Source organism: Schistocerca americana, chromosome 4, assembly GCF_021461395.2.
Source record: "Schistocerca americana isolate TAMUIC-IGC-003095 chromosome 4, iqSchAmer2.1, whole genome shotgun sequence".
Lineage (NCBI taxonomy): Eukaryota > Metazoa > Arthropoda > Insecta > Orthoptera > Acrididae > Schistocerca > Schistocerca americana.
The window spans coordinates 844,104,215-844,125,602 of NC_060122.1; positions in this window are offsets into that span (position 1 = coordinate 844,104,215).

Consider the following 21,388-nt stretch of genomic DNA (forward strand, 5'->3'; position numbering starts at 1 on the left):
ATGGAAGACAGTGTGCAATGTGACAGAGCCACAATTGTACGCGACTGATTTGAAGAATATTCTGGACAACTGGAGCGATCGGTTTAGCCAGACATGAATTCCTTCGATCAATAATAGTCTGTAGGTTATTTCACGCACAAAATCCTGCACCAGCAACACTTTTGGATTTATGAATGGCTGTAGAGGTATCATAACTCAGTATTTCTGCGGCCGACTTCCAAAGACTTGATGAGTGCACGTAACGTCCCGTTGCTGCTCTGCGCTGTGAAAAATGACGTCCGACACAATATTGGGAGTAAGACAGCTAGAGTCATTACAATGAGAGGACGCCTACTAGTCTTGACCGAATTCGTCCAAATTCATGGTACATGTAGGGCGTGGTAATACATGAAAGTGGCCCAAGTGGTAACTTCACATGGCCAAGTGGTTCGAAAATAAAAGGAGTTTTGATACGGTTCTATCACCATGTACATCTTATCAATTGTCACTGTGACAATGTATTCAGGAAGCGGTATTTGGCTCAGCGGTAGCCGGCACTTTAGCTCAACATGTTCGGTCAGAGGGTTAGTTGCCCTCTATAATAAAAAAACTGAGTTAATGTACCAACGATGAACTCCAACAAGTGTGTCATAAGACGTCCGACCCGAACAAATACAATGATCAATTACGAACAAAATGAGACTAACAAAAAAAAAGAAGGCGGAAAGCGAGCGGATTCGACTTCACCCAGCGGCGAATATTTTTGTGCTCCTTGGCAAATATACGACGAACTGTTCCAAGATGAAAACGGATTGCCAACATACAGTATCTCAGTAATTCCCCCCAAATGTGCGCCACTAGCGCAATCCTGCGATGTATATTTTTATCGTCAGGTAAAAAACATAATTAAAAAATGTCAAAACTGCACTTATCGAGAAAGAACAAGATATCAGATCCTGAGAAGCTCGCATCAAACTACATGCCATTATACATCAGCAGCTATCCTCGCATGTATTCAGCGACATGCTGCGTTACGTGTGGTTTGCAGCTGGACTGTGCGATGTCAAATAAGTTTGTTTTTCCAGAATGAGATTATCATTCTGCAGCGGAGTGTGCGCTGGTAAGAAACTTCTTGGCAGGTTAAAGCTGTGTGCCAGACCGAGACTCGAGCTCGTGACCTTTGTCTTTCGCGGGCAAGTGTTCTACCATCTGAGGTACCCAAGCTCGACTCCCGTCCTCACAGCTTTGCTTCTGCCAGTACCTCGTCTCCTACCTTCCAAACTTCGCAGTAGAGCTTCTGTAAAGTTTGGAAGGTGGGAGACGAGGTACTGGCAGAAGTAAAGCTATGAGAACGGGGAGTGAGTCGTGCTTGGGTAGCTCAGATGGTAGAGCACATGCCCGCGAATGGCAAAGTTCCCGAGTTCGAGTCTCGGTCCGAGACACAGTTTTAATCTGCCAAGAAGTTTCAAGTTTGTTTTTCTATGGAGACTTAAAAGACACCATGCCACTGCAAAAAGGCGGCGTTTATAACGCGCGCAAGATGCGGTCGAAATTGTTACTTCCACTGTTTCTTTGCTGAATATCACCTCGGTAACAGTAATTGATCAACTGAAAAAGAATTTAAGCACCGATTTACATACACGACGTTCCAGTGTAAACTTAACTACAATCCCTTTTTAAATGTTTGCAGTCCCGCATTTCATCCTATGCCTATACTTTTTGTGCTTATACAAATTAATAAAATAACCTGTATGATGCTGCGGTTAATTGTAATGTCAGTAGTGCACGCATTGCCAAGGAACACAAAAATGTTTGCCTGCGGGTGGAGTCGAACCTGCGACCCGTTCAACGCGAAACCGACCTCTTACCGCTTTTTTTTTATTATTATTCATTTTGTTCGGTATTCTTCGTTGCGTTTGGTCTGGGCGGACGTCACATGACACCCGTTCAGTTTGATCATTGGTTCCTTAACAAAGTTTTTTTATTACACAGAGGCAGCGCCCCTCTGATCGAACAAGCTGAGCTACCGTGCCGACTACCGCTGAGCAAAACACCGCTTCCTGTGCACAGTTTCACACGGACAATCGATAAGGTGCACACTGTGATAGATCCGTATCAAAATTCCTTTCATTTCGTAAACGCTTGGACATCTGGAGTTTCCATTTGCGGCGCATGCTTGTCTCACCACGCCCTACACGTACCATAAATGTGTACGAATTCGGCGATGACGAGTGGGCGTCCTCTCATTATTAGCCAGTTCGTTGCGGTCTCACATTACCCGTGGTTCCCAGGGCATTGCGAGTAACGTAGACGAACGCTATTCACGCGGGCCACATGAATGCAGTGCTGTAGTACTAATCATATTAGCGGAGACGTGTCCATGTCGTAATAAGATTTTATCTGATTACAGACTCTTATTATGACATTACTCCACCCAAAGCGGACTCCATTTAGAATTTGGACTGTGAGTAGCTTTTAAATGCTAAATACTGGATTTAGTTTGACAGTCTGCCCTCGTTATATGGTACATATTATTCTTCGACTGGGCAGAATAGTCAGCTAGAATTTCCTCTCTGCAGCGACCTACGAAGATCAAAGATCCCATGTTTTAATCCCCTTCCGACAGACACTTGCAACCTGCCTCGAAATATTTTAAAAGCGTTCCATTTTGGAGCTACCTCCAGCTTGCACAGTGCCTTGTTGACACATTGGGCCCATGGCTTGGTGGGGTCTGCGCCTCACCCGAACCCTTCCATCAACTCTTACCAACTAAAATCGGGAGGCCACATAGAGGAAGGTGAGAAGGGAGATTTGATAGTCTGTGAAGAATATGGCAAAGCACTGAAACACTTAGATCGAAACCAGGCCCCGGGAGTAGACAGCATTCCAATACAGCCGACCTCGGGGAAGTTCAGTTTGGATTCCGGAGAGATGTACGATCACGCGAGGCCATACTAACCCTATGGCTTCTCACAGAAGATAGGTTAAGTAAAGGGAAACTTACGTTTATAGCATTTGTAGACTTAGAGAGAGCTTTTGACAATATTTACTGGAATACTCCCTTCCAAATTCTGAAGGTGGCAGGGGTAAAATACAGGGAGCGAAAGGCTATTTATAATTTGTACAGAAACCAGATGGCAGTTATAAGAGTCGAGGGACATGAAAGGGAAGCAGTGGTTGGGAAGGGAGTGAGACAGGGTTGTAGCCTCTCCCCAGTGTTATCCAATCTGTATATTGATCAAGCAGTTAAGGAAACAAAAGAAAAGTTCGGAGTAGGGATTAACATCCATGGACAAGAAATAAAAACTTTGAACTTTGCCGCTGACATTGTAATTGTGTAAGAGACAGCAAAGGACTCAGAAGAGCAGCTGAACGGAATGTACAGTATCTTGAAAGGAGGAGGTAAGATGAGCATCAACAGAAGCAAAACGACGATAATGAAATGTACTCGAATTAAATCAGATGTGCTGACGGAATTAGATTAGATAATGAGACACTCAATGAAGGCAAATAAATAATGATGATCGGAGCAGGGAGGATATAAAATGTAGACTGGCAACGGCAGGAAAAGCGTTTCTGGAGAAGATAAATTTAATACCGACCATAAATGTGTCAGAAAGTGTTTCCGGAAAGGATTTGTATTGATTGTAGTCATGTATGGAAGTGAAACGTGGATGATAAGAAGCTTAGATAAGACGAGAATAGAAGCTTTTGAAATGTGTTGCGGCAGAAGAATGCTGAAGATTAGATTGGTAGATTACGTAACTAATAGGAGGTACTGAATAGAATTGGGGAGAAGTCAAATTCGTTGTACAATCTGTCCAAAAGAAGGAAATCGTTGGTAGAACAGATTCGAGGCATTAAGGGATCACCAGTTTAGTTCTGGAGGGAAATGTGTTGGATAAAAATTGTAGAGGTAGACCAAGAGATAAATACAGTAAGCAGATTCAGAGGGATGTAGGTTGCAGTAGTTACTCGAAGAAGAAGAGGCTTGCACGGGATAGAGTAGCAAGGAGAGCTGCATCAATCCAGTCTTTAGACTGAAGACCACAACATTCTACTGGAGAGTGAAAATACATTCTGGAATTAATCTCCTAGCCTATATCTGTGCTATTTCACTGAAGTTTCCTTCCTTACAAGGGTGCGAGTCTCGCAATGGAAAGACAGGAGAACTGAGAAGTTGTGAATATGCGGCTGCACTACTACTTGAAATGGTAAAGTATGCAGGGATTCTGGAGTAGGGGGTATGAGGGCCCACTCTCAGATGAAAAAATTCCGCAATTTGGTTTAACACGAACTATTTCACTAAAGCACACGCTCCTACACTACATAAAGCATGACAGATGTGTAAAGATTCAAAGTATCAATGAGAAGATATGACAGTGTAACACCGAAACAAGTGTTTGATAAGCCCTCTGATTGAAAGATAAACATAACATCAAATGCCCATTTTTTTAAGTCACAGTAACTATAGTATGGAATTTAATATCAAAAACATTTGCTAGTAAAAGCGCCAATATTTGCTTCGGAGGTCGGTATCGACAACATAGTGCGCAGGCCTTAATAAGCACGATACACAGACAGCACTGCAGTGGCAGGGGACGGTTTTTTTTTTTAATTTATTGTTATTTTAAAACCTGTACAAATCAGGTAGACTGGCAGCGGCACACTACGCCGCTCTTCAGCCATAGCGTTTATAAGAGTATAAGAACGGAGAATGATAGTGAACAAAGTGACAGGCAAAAGAGAGAGGTCACAGAGACACAAATACATGGAGTCGTTCACACGTGACGATAACAACACTGAAAACACGTTGGCACGGCGCACAGAACACTGATGAATCCGACGGCACAAGTGAACGTAGTAGTGGGACGGCGGACACCAAAAAACACTAAACGACGTCACACACACGAGACACAGAAGGTGATGATTTCCGGCGCGCGAATGTTCACTATGCGTGTGCCAGTCCGGGGACTTGCCAAGAGAGGAGGAGGAATGGGAGTGGGAGAGGGAGAGGGGAGAGCAGAGATGCCACGGGCAGGGGAGAGAGGGGGGAGGGAGGAAGGGGAAGAGGAAGCCCAGGGGAAGAGGGGGGAGGGAGGGGACGGGGAAAAGGAAAAAGAAGGGAAGAGATGAGAAGGGAGGGAGGGTGCCGAAAGGAAGGTACACCGGAAGGGGGGGCGGGGCAGGGTCAAAGTTGATAGGAGGGGTAGATAGAGGGGACGAGGACATCATCAGGGAGAGGGAGCTGGCGGAAGCCACCTTGGGAGAGGGTAAGGAGGGTGGAGAGATGAAGAGCGGGCGGGACGTGGGAATACAGGCGCGGCAGCAGGCGGGGATGGGAGAGGATCGGGGATACGAGCGGGTGAGGAGGATCAAGTTTATGGGAGGTGTACAGGATCCGTATCCTCAGGGGTCGGATTATAACTCGTAATTTATACCAAAACCGCCGGCCAGACCCCGACGGCTGACAACAAAGCCTCACACTGGAAACCTTTCTCAGAAGCCGGGCCCCAACGTATTTATATTTGGCTTATCTCGTAACGGGGCATACCAACTGATTTAAAGGTACAACAGGAAATTGTAGTTAATTTACAGGGATCCGCTTCAGTTGTTGTAGCATTTATTCAGACCCCGGACGCTAATCTTAACATCAGAATTTGGGAACAGCAAAGCAGTATTCCAAGGCACTCTTCAGTGTAGACTGACCAACCTTGAACTCTGATGCTGGCATTTACGGTAACTGACGAACGCATGACGTCGTATTTGCGGGTTGGCTGGAAACAGGGGTGCGAAGATGTATTCCTAGGAATGTGATAGCTGCGTAAAAAAAAAAAAAAGAAAAAAAAAATCTGCCACACACACACACACTATTAGTACATCTACTAAATTTTATTTTAACCACTGACGCAGTGCAACTAGGAACTAAATATTAAACAACATAGGCAAATATATACTTAAAGGAAGGCATGAAACGTCATTCACTAGCCACATGGAATTTCATAAGGCAGTAAAATATCTTTCAACTAGAAAGACATTAGTTGTAAAATGTTTCTCATCATTTCATTAGGCATTTCAGTAAATATCAGAAAGTCCAAGCTCCAAACTGTAATCATATGTTTTCAAGTATGAGCGTGTCGTATTTGTGATGCTGTCTACAAAGGAATGTCAATATCGAGGTTAATGGCCTCGGTTTTCTCCACCTGTCCCTCTGAATGATATGCAGTAATAGTTTTTTTTTCAGGCTAATGTCGCACAGCTGGGTGCCCACACTGCACTATGTCAAGGTCACTTACCTTCCTTATCGACATATTCACAACAGCAGTTCCCGCTACAGTGACAGTTTGATAGAAATAAAATTTTGCAGGTCGAGAAATTACAGTAGAAATGTGTAGGAATGAAATCTCATGAATAGCAGTTTTGTGATACATTCACACATATACACACATTTCATAGCTCTTAAAGTACGATTCTTGGTTTCCAGCATCCTTTTTCACAAATCAGAGTCCCTAACCACTACTCATTATTCCTTACCTTATTATAAATATATGCATATTCGTCGACACTTCTTCAATATTTCATCATAATAAATATGTAGCATAATCAAATTCCTCATGTATCATCAGCTTATTGATCATAACCATACCTCAACAGCATAATATACATCATCATTGTAATAACATCACCATTGCAGCGTCTTTCAATAATTTCAAAACCTAAAAAAATTCTCTTCTCATTTCAATAGTGTCTATCTATCTATCTATATCCGAATCCCGCTCCAGCTACTGCTGGGTCTGGGTGCTGACGAGTCCTCTCCATTTGGCTCGGTCCTCCCACCACATTTCTTCCTCCACTTGCTGCCAGGTCACACCTCTCCTTTCTACAGATGCTCTCACTCCCATTTTCCACCGTGTTCTTGGGCGCCCTTTAGGTCTTTTCCCATCCATCTTTAGTTCTTCCATAATTTTGGGGAGTCTCTGCCCATGCATCCTCTTAACATGCCCATACCATCTTAATCTCTTTCTTCCAATTTCTTCTCTCATACTTTCTTGTTTGAGGTCCTTTCTAATCTCTACATTCCTTAATCTGTCCATTCTTGTTTTTCCCTTAACTGCTCTGAGAAATATCATTTCCCCTGCTTGCAGTCTGCTCCAGTCCCTTTCTGTCATTTATCCCAAATATACTTCAAAAAGCATGATCCCGTACTAAATACATGATCCGAAGCTCTCATAGTGTCACAATGGTTCCGAAAAAATATGAACAGTTCACAAAGTACAGGCAAAACAATTACGTAAGTGTGAAGTTATCCAACTGTGTAATTGCCTAAACATGTGTCATTGACACAGTAAAAAAATGTTTGTCTCTCTCAGTTAAATGATCAGATAGCTGTGTAATTCTGTGTTAGAGAAATATGGTACCAATGTGTAAAGATGTTCAATCAAATATCATATTAGCTAGGGCTCCTAGCGCTTGCCACACGCTTAGTACACAAATAGGCGTGTACCCCATCAGGATTAATATAATTATACACTCAGGTGTTACGGATTACAGCAATGGAATGAAATGTATCACCAAAAACCATCTATATATCTTTGTAATTCAAAAATCTTTAAAAATAAATGTTGTAAGTACAAAATTAATCATTCAGATACGTGTACTGTAGCGCTAAACTGTGTGTCTTGTAAGATAATCTCTGTCATTACTTAATGGTAAAAATGTGCCAAGTGTCGTAATTATCGTCGTCCATAAGCAACGTTCTGTAGAAGTCAATTTACTTACCTCGTGATAAACAAAAATGAAATGCTATGCGTATAGATCTCATAGTTATTACGTACATTACCATGAGCAGGAAAGAACTATATTGTAACATATTTTTGTGTTATGGAAAAGGCTGTCTCATTGTAGCTATACCACAAAAGTTACTACGAAAACATGTTGTACTTTCCAGAATAATTCAGAAAAACTGTGTAGATATAAAACAGATGCAGCACAAAAGCAATACCATAAATTGTGTCACTCATTAGTAGCGTCGTGATGTAATCGTGTAGCTGTCAAATAAACTAACCACTGTGTCATGTGGCATCTCTCAGAAAGTACTTTGAATCCAGAACGTACTTTCAAGCAAACCAAAATGTAGCATTAAAATCTCATTAGCAGCACCAGTATATGTTCAAAGTATGTAAGTCTTATAGTCGTTACGTAATCGTGCAACGAACAAGCAAGAATGTACACGTAATAACACTGTCGTCTGTTCACTACAAAAATTCGTTCGTAATTAATGTCTAAATAAGTGCCCTAGGTTCTTGATTGGATAGTTAACATTAAACATTTTTGCATGCTGACAGTTTCTAAGTGTGACAAAGCATACTAGTAATGTGAAGTGAAAGATTTTATGGTAAAGACTAAGTTAAAAAGCAGATTATCTCTCAATAAACGGTTTTACATGTGAAATGTGGTGCAATCCTTCACTCTCCCTAGTATTCAGAGTTTCAACTTCAACGCAATTATCACGGGGTATACGTCGGATTTTGTATGGTCCATAGTAAATCAGAAAGAATTTGTGATTCAGGTGTTTATTCTTATGTGACAATGAATGAGCTTTAATGAGAACTATCTGACCAATTTACAGTACCTTTGCATTTGTTTTACCGTGTAGTTTTCTCCTTTTGTCTGCAGCTGAATTTATAGTTTGAATAGCCAAAGCAATTATGTCTTTGTGTCGAAGTTTACGTGTATTCGGAAAAGGTACAAGCTCTCTGAGTCTGTTCAGTGGTTCTTCATTCTGCAGTACAAGAGTAGGTGGTAAAGCAGTGGAGTGATGAGGCATTTCATTCAGCGCGTTTTGAAATAAGGGTAAATATCTGTCCCAATACTGATGCTTTCTGTGGCAATGAAGTGTGCAAAGCTTATTGATTTCTTTCATAATCCGTTCAGACAGGTTACAGTGTATTTTAAAGTAAGTTCAATAGCGACTAGAACGTACGAAAATTCATCCGATGTTCTGACAAGGGGTCCCAAGAGATCAACAGCAGCAAATTCTTTTAATTTAGAAGGAATGATAGGAAACAACGGACCACGACGTGAGATAATAGATGGTTTAGCCTTTTGACAAAGTTTAAATAGATAAAACACCTCGAATTTTCTTTTCCACATTGCTAAAATAACAAGTCGTCCGAAGAATATGATAACATTTGCGTGGACCAAAATGTGCGTAGCTGAAATGAATGTACCAAATGAGCTTATTAACAAAATCGTCAGGAATGCAAAGTACCCATAGCTTGTCATCAACAGTGCAGCGTTTGAAGAGTACGTTGTTTCTAACCAGATAATAATGCCGAATCTGCGTGTTTGCCCTTTCATGTCATTTACTTTTGATGTCTTTGCAAATCGAATACTTCTCTTGTTCATGACAAATGTCATTTAAAGATATGGTGATGTAGTTTTCAAAGGTGACTTTCTGAATGTAAAGAATAGTGAAATTTTTCCGGGGTTGCCTTCTGTGTTACGTTTCTTAAGCCCAGCCGGTGCACGTGACAGTGCGTCCGCAACAATGTTCTCCTTGCCGGGAATGTAGACTATTGTGAAGTGGAATTCTTGCAGAAACAATGCCCAACGTTTTAACCAGTCATGATTTAATTTTGAAGACATAAGAAATTGTAATGCACGATGATCACTGTATACTTTTACGTGCTTACCAGAAGGAAAGAAACGGAATTTGTTAAATGCCCAAACGATAGCTAAAGCTTCTAACTCAGTAACGGACTAATTTTTTTCGGATTTTGTTGGCACTCAGCTAGCAAAAGCAATGGTTTTCTGAACAGTAGTGTCATTTTCTATGGCTTCTTGAAATAAATGGGCACCAAGAACGACTTTAGAAAAATCCGTGCTAAGGCAGAAATCCTGTGACAGTTCTGGATGAGCTAGTATTGGCGCTTTAAGTAGCGATTCTTTCAAAGAATTGAATTCCATCTGTGCCTGTTCGTCCCAGTTCCAAACAGTGTTTTTTCCAGTGAGGGAACAAAGTTTTGGTGTAACTAGAATTTGCATATTCAGAAAACGACGTTAAAAATTTACGAGTCCTAGAAAACTGCGGACTTGTTTTTTGTGGATGGAAATGGAATGGCTCTGATTGCTTCTAACTTTTCAGGATCCGGCTGAATGCCTTCAGAAGAAATAATATGTCCCAAAAACTTAACGTTTGTTCTACCGAATTCAGACTTTTCCAAGTTAACTGTGATTCCAAATTCCGCAACAATACTTAACACACTTGAGGATGCGATTATGTTGTTCCCATGAGGCTTCTGCTATTAGAATATCGTCCACATATAAGGTGATGTGACATTTTAAGGACTCAGGTAATATGGAATTTAGACCACGAATGAATGCTGCCGAAGGAACGTTCAAACCAAAAGGAAGTTTACTAAATTGATAACAAACGCCGAAACAAAGAAAAGCTGTGTATTTTCCACGTTCTGGATGAAGTTCGATATGATAAAAGCTGGATCTGAGATCAATAGAAGACAACACTTTTACACCATTAAAATTTTGAAGAAATTCTTCAACGTTTGCGGCCTGTCTGTTTCAGGAATGATGATAGTATTGATTTATCCTGAATCCAAGACAAGCCTGATCGATCCATTTTTCTTTTCAACAACATGTAATGGATTGTTGTATGAGCTTACTGCAGGCTCAATAATGCCCTCGTCAAGCATAGATTGTATTTCTGTTCTAACACGGTCCCTATAATGTGCCGGAATTACGTATGGTCTAACACAAAATGTAGTATGCTTACGAACACGAAATTGGTATTGAAATGTCTTGATTGTTCCTGTTCTGCGAGTAAAAACTGCGGAATGTTCTGTAAAATCTCTAAAGTGTCCCGCACATCAGTGCCATTACAGTTCTCAATTGTTTGAATTTTATTCTGAATTAACTCATTAGTATCAAATACGGCGTCGATATCATCCCTGTCGATACTTGCAGAGTGATTGTTAGTGTCAAATTCCGTCGAAATTTCCGAACTGTTGTCTAACAGGAGGTAAAGTCGATTAATTTCTTCGTCATGCTTTGAGAACCAATCTTCAAATTTCAAAGCTATTGACTTACGTTCTTTCTCTAAACTTATTTCAGCATCGTGAAAGTTTAAGATTGCTTTGTATTCATTCAAGAAGTCTACTTCCAATATAATTTCTGTTGACAATAATGGAACGATAAGGAAGTTCATAGAGATACTGTGACATTAACAAAATAATTCTAAGTTGGTTTGTTGGCGTATATCTACGCTTTTTCCAAAGATTGCACCTTGTAATTTTTTTAATTTTACGTAACGGAAGTGTCGGGCAATCGTTCGATTTGTTGCATTTGCTAAAGGCTGTTTCACTAATTACTGAAATGGGATTGCAAGAGTTAAGCACTGCCATAAATTTTATATCATTTACTGTAATGTAAATTACGGGATATGCAATGTTGTTATGTTTTACGTCGTGTTCCTGGAGTAAGATGTCCCTAATGTTTTCCATTTTTACGTAATTACTAGCTACGGCAGCTGCGTCGTCAGTTTCATACGTACGTTTCGTGGCTGCCAACGGTATGAGTCATTGCCTATTGTCTCTTTGTTGGCGCGCGTCGTTATTGGGATTTGGAGACCTAACCCCTATAAATTCACCTTGTCGAGAGGGCCCTGCCGTGTTTGAATCCCGCTAGTTCTGATTAAATTCTGGTCTGTTGTTAAGATTATATCGTCTGTCATCATGTCAGTAGTTTCTGTAATTTCTTTCTTGTCGGTCACGTGGTGGAGAACTTCTCCCTGAGACGTAACTGCACGCTGGGCTGTTGCATATGGAATTGTTCTGTCTCCCTTAATAATAATATTTCTGGTTCCAATATTGTCTGTTCCTATGATTGTCTCTGTCATAGTCATTACCGTGGGGAGGTGATCTTTTCCTGTAATTATTACTACTCAGCCAACGGTTGTCATACGAAACTTCCTTGCAGATTAAAACTGTGTGCCCGACCGAGACTCGAACTCGGGACCTTTGCGTTTCGCGGGCAAGTGCTCTACCTAATTTTGGAAACATCCCCCAGGCTGTGGCTAAGCCATGTCTCCGCCATATACTTCCTTTCAGGAGTGCTAGTTCTGCAAGGTTCGCAGGGGAGCTTCTGTAAAGTTTGGAAAGTAGGAGACGAGATACTGGCAGAAGTAAAACTGTGAGGACCGGGCGTGAGTCGTGCTTCGGTAGCTCAGATGGTAGAGCACTTGCCCGCGAAAGGCAAAGGTCCCGAGTTCGAGTCTCGGTCGGGCACACAATTTTAATCTGCCAGGAAGTTTCATATCAGCGCACACTCCGATGCACAGTGAAGATCTCATTCCGGTTGTCATACGGTTGATGACTGTTTTGGTCACGATTTGCGTCTTAAGAATAGCCTTGTCGTGTCCAGTTATTATTTCTGTCATCGCAGAATTGTGGGGGTGTGACCTGTAATTTTTGTGTTCCTGTTTTCGTGTCCCGCGATTGTCAATGTCAATTTCCAATTCTTGTAACATTCCCTGAAAAGCAACGATGTCGTCTTTGCCAAAATAATATATCGTAAATGTGCTAGCAATTAGATTAATCAAATGTGAATAAGTTCTGTTGGGCTGTATGAGTTTGACAGACACTGATTCTTATGCTACATGTTTTCAAAATATTTGACAAGACTGGAAAATTCAGAGTGTTTGAAATGTTTCATCATCATGATGCTATGTTTTACGCGATCTTGAGTAGCTTGAGACCAATATGCTGAGAGGAAATCAATATAAAATTCTCCTTCACTGTGCAATCGTGAACGACCGATCGCATTCTTACAGCTGTGTCATTCTCTAAGTAGCCACACAAAAATACCAATCTGTGCTGTAATGGCCAGTTGGGAGGAAAACAATGAGAGAATTGATGAAGCCATGCTTGTGGATGAATGTCGTTGCTGGCATTCTTAAATATTTTCAATTTAGATTTAGTAAGGAACAGCTTATAGTCAAAGTCATCATGACGGTGAGTCGCATATCGGTCAATGTTACGTCGTTTCGGCGGTTCAGTCTCAAAATTCAGTGTACCTTACCAATTTCTTTCATAATTTCCGAAATGCCCTGTGTCATTATGTTGTGGCTGTTCAGTGTTTCCATATGTCTCTTCTAGTATTAGAGCGCGAGTGTCCTCTGAAATATGTAATTCTTGTATTACTTGTGCCAACTGATCTTGTACTTCCCAGATTTCCCTTTTGTGTTGCGCATTAATTTGATTTTGATTTTGTTTGAATTTTCTAACTTGTCCATACTCTTCTGTGTCAGTAAAGGCTACTGGTGTTGTGTCATCATCTACCTTTGTAGATAAGTCAGTGAACTGATCCGAAAGCTCGGCTACTTTCTCCGATAGTGAACTGATTTCCTCAATTTGTTTTTCTGAACCAAGTTTCACAGTGTCCATTTGTGTTGAAAACGTATCTACTATGTCTTTTAAGTTTCCTTGTGTTTTTGCAAGTTGCGTAACCGAATCGGCAGACGCAACAGAGTCAATTTTAGCTTGCAAGGTGTTGTGATTTTCATGAACAATAGTTTTCAGTTCTTTTATGGCTGCTTTGTGATTCTGTAATCATTTTCATTACGCGAAGAAGTAGGTTGGAAGTGCTCTCAAATTATTGTTATTACGTCATTACAAACTTTTTGACATTTCGATTCTATTTTAAGTAACTCATAATTTTCACGTATTTGATCAAGTGTTTTCTCAATAGTGTTTAACTTTTGAAGATTTTGTTCCAGTGTGTCTAAATTTTTAAGCTGTTGCTGTGTTTTTCTCTGATTTTGTTCCATTTGTTTCTGATTTTGTTCCATTTGTTGCATTAATTGCAATAATAATGTATTAGTGTCAGGAATCTGTTCCTCTATCCTTTTCGGCAGTGCATTTGCACCGGCAACATTCACATTTTGAAAAGCAGAAAATGTGTCTTGACTTAATTCAGAAAAATGTGAGGGCGCATAACCTGAATCTACGGTCTTTGCAAGATTGTGTCCAGTTTTTTCGGGTTCCTGGAACGATCTGTTGCCGACCGATCGATCGACAATACTACCCTGTTTCACTGTTTACACGATTATTTATTGCCCGGTCCATTCCCCTATGCACAATTACCAAATTACTATGTTGAACATTGGTTAATTCATTACACGGTAGCGCTAACACACTATTCTCGTCTTGACTATCCTTTTTCAGTTTACTTTGGGCCCTTGTATTACGTTTTCCACACGCCGTAACTGTCACAATATTTCACACGATAACACAGAAAAGCTAAATTTAATGAGCAAAATAATAAAATACATTAAAATAACACTGAAAGTTATATCCAATCAATTGGAAGCGCGGCTGCGAAATACTTGATGCAAATCTACATGCATGTTATAACTGTTTTACGGTACAACAATGAAAAACTACAACTAGAAAGGAGATTTCTCTAAAATTACGCGCTAGCAATAAACAATAACTACACTAATTACACAAACTACAAGAAAAAATCAGAAGATACCAGTGAGTTATCCTCGGCTAAGCGTCGCCATATGTAACGTCCCCTTAGGAAAATTATAAGTGACTGTGCTGATAAGCCTCTTACGTTATTTGATTATCAAACAGCTGAGTAAAACTGAAAATACTCAGACATTTCTCTCTTTACTCATTCTGATCATCACTAAACTGACACAATATCTTTTAGCGCAACGCAATCTGCCTTTCAAAAATCCCTACAAAAGAATGGCCTTGACTAACAATAGCCTATACCTTTCATGAATCACTTACCTCACAAAAATCTTCGTTACTCGAATTACTGCAAGACAGCGAGCGCCAATACTGCCAGCTAAATAAAAGATTGTAACGACTGAAGTCACTAACTACTGATAGGCATAGTTAGCAAATGAAAGATTTTGATAGAGAACAAACCATGTGTTTACCTTAATAATGTTCAAAAGTCATATATATATATATATATATATATATATATATATATATATATATATATATATATAAAATCAGTTCATAACATCCAATCTTACAAATATCCTGTTTCTGAAGGGCACACATCCAGATCATCCGCTCTCAAAACTCCGCCATCTCTCTCCTCTCATCCACCACTGCTGGCGGCTCACCTCCAACTGTGCTACGCTACGCGCTGTTAACAGCCAACTGCCCAACACTACAATAGTAAATATTCCAACAAACCCAACCAGCCACATACTGCACACAGCACAGTCAGTGATTTTCATACAGAACGCTACATGGCGTTACCAACATAAAAACCTAAACAGCCTACTTACACTCTCATTGACTAAAAGCCATCCCCACTAAAGACACATCGGTCTTACGTTATACAGAATATATTGCAAAAGTATTTCAATAATATAAATGTTATAGAGATTCGGTCACACTCAGATCCTTTTTTCAAAGGGCTCTAAGCACTATGGGGCTTAACATCTGAGGTCATCAATCCCCTAGACTTAGAACTACTTAAACCTAACTAACCTAAGGACATCACACACATCCATGCACGAGGCAGGATTCGAACCTGCGACCGTAGCAGCAGCGCGGTTCCGGACTGAAGTGCCTAGAACCGCTCGGCCACAAGGACAGATCTCAGATCATTTACAATAAATAACAAATAATTGTTTGTTATAAGTAAACAAGCTAGTGTTCTTGTGAATGTTCGCTCACTTTAAATGACAACAGATTGTCGCTAAAAATATTCTTTGAATAATTGTTTAGGCCTGCTTGACGGAAGTGCCTTTTGGCACGCTTTATTTATACTGGTGTCAGCTGACAAATGCGATTGACACTTCTTGAATTACCATGGTTTTCTATCAGCAGTTGTAATGAATAATTAAATAAATATCTGGTAAAAATAGTATAATGTATTAATTAAATACCTACAGAAGTTTGTTGGTTGGTTTGTTGTGAGAAGAGGACCAAACAGCGAGGTCAGCAGTACCATTGGATTATTGAAGTGTGCCGAAGGAAGTCGGCTGTGCTCTTTCAAAGGAACCATCCTAGCATTTGCCTGAAGCGATTTAGGGATATCACAGAAAACGTAAATGAAGATGGCCATACACGGGCTTGAACCATCATCCTTTTGAATGCCAGTCCAATGTGCTAATCGCTGTGCCCCCTCGCTCAGTCTAACACAAGTATGACAAGATATGACGTACTCATCCTGCTGATTTGGCGTGCTATTGTGGAGAATACAATGGTCTGACAAACGTTAGCGTAATGGAAAGATACAGGAAACGTAATAAATCGAGAAATAAAGTACGTAGATAAACGAACATAGCTTACAGAGATGGCAGCTAAATGCAATCTTGTCACCGAGATACTGTTTGTTGAAATTGTGTGAAGTGTTCAAAAGTTGTTAATTCAGAGGTTTATTGTTAAAATATTTAGTCACTGTAAATTATTTACTTTTGTAGTTTTAAAAGTATTGAAAATACTGTTGTGTCACTGGATGTCCTTAATATTTCTGAGACTGCTGATGTATTCTTTGCTATTTTACTGTGAATTACTGTCGAATTTCGAAGAGGTCTAAGAAGCCACTGACACTCCGCCATAGTTAGCGTATAGCCGGCCTTCGTCGCGCCGTTAAGATCTCAGCTTCGGGGTCTACGCATTTCCGGTTTCTGGCTGACTGACTTTGTACTCGTCGTGATCAGCAACGTTCGCTACAGTTTGTCCACTCCTGGAGGACCCGCTAGTGTTTACGGACAAATTCACCTCTCCTCGTACCAGTTCTAGATGACCGAGTAGCTCGCCTACCTACACGTAATTTTACAAAGTACAAAACCGATGTATTATTTATCAAAACTATGTAAACTAAAACACACACACACACACACACACAAGCAATTTTTTTAATGATACTTCTCTCGAAAATTACGTAAAGGGTGTAACTTACAGTACATGCATGTCTAAAATATGTGTTGGAAAAAAAAAAAAATCAGCTAGCCAATGTTTGTGTCATGTGTCACAACGATATTTTCGCGTATAAAATGTGAATAGGATATAACGTAGAGGATTCCTACATTTAAATATTTATATCACTGTACAAAAGAAATGTGTAACGGAGTAAGCAAGAAATTTCTGCTTGGAAAATGTAACGAGAAAGTGACTTAAAATTACCTCTGCAGCGTACAATAAACATCAGCTTTGCGAATATTTGTATGGAAGATGTACGGCACAAACTTGGACTATCACAGGGCTCGAGCTAGGTACGTCCGTGCCGTCGTAAATCATGAGGAATGGGAAGAAGCCACCAGGGCTCAGTAACAACAGTATTAGTGAGTTACTGCAGACAGATCGAGAACTGAAGGACACATTCCTGCCACACAGAATCTTTGGCGACAAACAGTTGCTGATAAAAGTAAGAGCTATTCAATGACTGAGAAGACAAGGACTCACCCGTCGAGCTGCAAAGGAGCTTAAAATATTTTTGTACCACACGTAGTCACTCAATGGAACTTTGTCATACGGCTCTTCATGCAGATGTCTCTGACACTGAGTATGATAACGTGAGGGTTGGGATGTTACGAGGGTGGCCCAGAAAGTAATGCACCACACTTTTTTTCTTCAACAACTCTTTATTGAACATAATGAGAATTACGTACAGGAAAGAATGGTGTTTTATCTACACACGTAGTCTCCATCCCTTTCTATGGCCTTCCTGCCTGCCGAAGTGGCAGTGCGGTTCTAGGCGCTGCAGTCTGGAACGGCGAGACCGCTACGGTCACAGGTTCGAATCCTGCCTCGGGCATGGATGTGTGTGATGTCCTTAGGTTAGTTAGGTTTAACTAGTTCTAAGTTCTAGGGGACTAATGACCTCAGCAGTTGAGTCCCATAGTGCTCAGAGCCATTTATTTATGGCCTTCCTCCAGCGCGAAACAAGGGCGTGTGTGCCCTGTCGGTACCAATCCTTGTCCTGGTGACGCAGCCAGTGCTTCGCTGTGTGAATCACCTCCTCATCATCAGCTCACTAAAGAGGCTTCGAATAATACATACGTGGCCGGCCGCTGTGGACGAGCGGTTCTAGGCGCTTGAGTCCGGAAATGCGCTGCTGCTACGGTCGCTGATTCGAATCCTGCCTCGGACAGGGATGTATGTGTTCGCATTCGTAACATTGTTTTCGGCTGAGAAAAGAAACGGGTTGGATTATTTTCTGGACAACCCTCGTACATTCTGTTCTTCACATTTAGAGCTTACACCCTCACGATGATGATATCATGACAAACGAAAATACTACTGAAGACGGAAACGAGAAATAGCGATGGAGATATTGGACACTGAAACGGACAAGTTTCCTCTCTAGCAAAAGCATATTGTAGATCGCTGGAACAATCGTACCACGTGGTTGGAAACGCGTAGATCTCAGTCTTTTAAAAAGAGTCGCAGTGTATGTGAGCAGAACTATAGACCTAAGTCTCAGATGTATATTTATGAAATCCACGTCATTTTCATACGTTATGATTTTTTACCAAGAACAGAATCCATTATTATTTTCGCAGTAGGAAAATTTTGTCAAAATTATAAACAGCTCACTGTAAGCCTTAACGTACCCCAACAAAGTATGCCGGCCGGAGTGGCCGAGCGGTTCTAGGCGCTACAGTCTGGAACCGTGAGACAGCTACGGTCGCAGGTTCCAATCCTGCCTCGGGCATGGATGTGTGTGATGTCCTTAGGTTAGTTAGGTTTAATTAGTTCTAAGTTCTAGGGGACTGATGACCTCAGACGTTAAGTCCCATAGTGCTCAGAGCCATGTGAACCATTTGAGCCCAACAAAGTATGATGACAATGTAATCGACCACGGCGCATTTACAAGACAGTATCTGCATACCTGTCGGTAGCTGTGGAAGAGAAGCCTCAAAAAAATAAGACAGTATGTATGTAAGAGGTTAAGTTACAGTTAGAATATTGAATTACGTTAATTAGATAACACTACGTCTAGTAAGGATTCTCAAACATGATTGTTGATTTTTCTCCTATATCTGCAAAGTATTCTAAGTAGCGAAGTCTATTTTATACGTGAATATAAGAATGTGCGATATCAGACTGCTTGGATATTCGTTGCAGAAATATTTTCGATACTGAAAAGAGCGCAGTCTTCTTTAATAACCAGCTCCCCTACCTTCGGTGGAAATTAAAATTCCATCCCGTGCCCTCGTAATCGATTATCTATGGCTTTCTGTAAGGCACGCGCAGGAAAATTCTGTTCAAGAAATAATTTCAGTACACGACGTCCTTGTTTAGCGCTCATTGTAGTTTACGAAATTGTTGTTGAGACGAGAAATATGTATCAAGTGACATCAATTTCATTGAAGCTGCTAACATCTCACGCATATGCTATGAAAATAATTCTGTGAAGTGAATAATTACGAAAGTATAAGCTTACTGTCTTGATAATTATTTCTAATAACTATCGCAGCTGTTTTTAAAGGAAATAAGGATTAGTGCTGTTCGATAGTGACAACAGAACCACTACAAAAATAGCCGTCATGACATATCAGTATCTTCCAGTATTCCAGATCAAGGATTTTGATAAGAGCCGACATACTGAGTGAATGCGGCACATTTCTTTCAGAGCGTCTCTAAATCATGTCTATTCGCAGCAGTTCCGGTTCTGCAGTTACATATCATAGATTTAAAGGAACATAAGAATTTATTCCAACTTTGAGCAACTTTTTTGGCAGAGTTAAAACAGTATTGGTAAACAGGAATTCTGACTCAACCACGGCATTACGGTGAGAAATGCAACTCACAAGGATCTCCTTGAGTGTAAGGTCGCTATAGGTCAATGATGTTTACGGTATTCGACGCCCCACATATTGTCTTCCAACCAACCACAATATTTCCTGCTGATGGCAGCGGGGGGTGGGATTGGAGGTATCTAATGGTGAGCATAGCACGAGGCTACGGAGTGTAGTTGAACTGCTTAGTCGAAGATTAACTCACAACATTGCTACATTGTAGTCGTACTGATACAAAGCAGAGCAATGCCAATGATATACAAAGTGATCATTGCATTACATCTACAACAAAAGATGCCGAAGTTGACACATTTCATCAGGTAGGAGCCCGGGGAATTTCGCAGAGTGAGAATGAAGTGAAAGATGAAATACCAGAGTTTCTGCAAGATGAGCCAGTGGCATGTGTGGTGTCGGGTGCCGAGCGAATAATGTACATCATGAGTACAGTATTGACGATACGTGCTTAACTATGAAAGTGATACTGAAACAGGCGTAGAGCCATGTAGTTCACCATGCTTGACGGACAGGGAGCCACAAATCTCGTCTCCAGTGAAACTCAGTAAAGGACAATCGTGGTCCAAGGAGCGGACACTAAACGTAATTACGTATACCGAAGGTCATCCGCATATATGAACATATTTCGAGTAGGTCTGCAGCAGTATGATTGTGTAGTTCATCTAAATCTACATCTACACGAATACTCTACAAATCACTTTTAAGTGCCTGGCAGAGGGTTCCAAGAACCACCTTCACAATTCTCTATTATTCAAATCTCGATATAGCGCGCGGAAAGAACGAACACCGATATCTTTCCGTACGAGCTGTGATTTCCATTATTATATCGTGGAGATCGTTTCTCCCTGTGTAGGTCGGTGTCAACAAAATATTTTCGCATTCGGAGGAGAAAGTTGGTGATTGGAATTTCGTCAGAAGATTCCGTCGCAACGAAAAACGCCTTCCTTTTAATGATGTCCAGTCCAAGTCCTGTATCATTTCAGTGACACTCTGTCCCATATTTCGCGATTATTCAAAACGTGCTGCCCTTCTTTAAACTTTTACGATGTACTCCGTCAGCCCTATCTGGTAAGGATCCAACACTGCACAGCAGTATTCTACAAGACGACGGACAAGCTTAGAGTAGGCAGTCTTCTTAGTACAGCTGTTACATTTTGTAAGCGTCCCGCCAATAATACGCAGTCTTTGGTTAACTTTCCCCACAATATTATCTATGTGCCCCTTCCAATTTAAGATGTTTGTAATTGTAATTCCTAGGTATTTAGTTGAATTTACCGCCTTTAGATTTGATTTATCGTGTAACCGAAATTTAACGGATTCCTTTTAACACTCATGTGGATGACCTCACACTTTTCGTTATTTTGGGTCAACTGCCAATTTTACGCACCATTCAGATATCTTTTCTAAATCGATTTGCAATTTGTTTTGATCTTCTGACGACTTTATTAGTCGATAAACGACAACGTCATCTTCAGACAACCTAAGACAGCTGCTCAGATTGTCTCCCAAATCGTTTGTATAGATAAGGAACAGCAAAGGGCCTATAACACTACCTTGGGGAACGCCAGAAATCATTTCTGTTTTACTCGATGACTT